Source organism: Fibroporia radiculosa (genome assembly GCF_000313525.1).
Source record: "Fibroporia radiculosa TFFH 294 genomic supercontigs, scaffold99040, whole genome shotgun sequence".
Classification (NCBI taxonomy): domain Eukaryota; kingdom Fungi; phylum Basidiomycota; class Agaricomycetes; order Polyporales; family Fibroporiaceae; genus Fibroporia; species Fibroporia radiculosa.
The window spans coordinates 1,334-1,824 of NW_012133160.1; positions in this window are offsets into that span (position 1 = coordinate 1,334).

Consider the following 491-nt stretch of genomic DNA (forward strand, 5'->3'; position numbering starts at 1 on the left):
CTTGGATCAGTGGTACGTATGAAACAGGATTCACTGGGTTATATCAGTGATGAAGATGAAATGTGATAGAGATGAAACGTGATGTAAGTAAAACATGATATAAGTGAAACACATCAAGTGATGGGATCAGTCATACAGTTACAGGGTCAATGATAAATAGTTAGGAAAAGAAAAAGAACCCCCCTCTGACACTGTAACACTGGGTCTACTTCAGAAAGTCCTTCATCAAGACCTTTGGAGTAGAAGACAATACTCAGGCAGCATTAAATGAAATCAGCAAATGCACGTGGGTAAAGTGTGGAGGGAATGGTCTTCGATTTGTCACAACCCTTCGACCCCTTTTACATGCTAGCAGATTTAACAAGTTCAGGCAAATTCACAAACTTCAGTGTCTCATTCCTCCTGCTCTTCTAATCAAGATTGTCACCCAACCAATGCTACCAGTCACAGTGGTAAAATACCTTAACAGCGTCCAATCTATCTGTCCATCT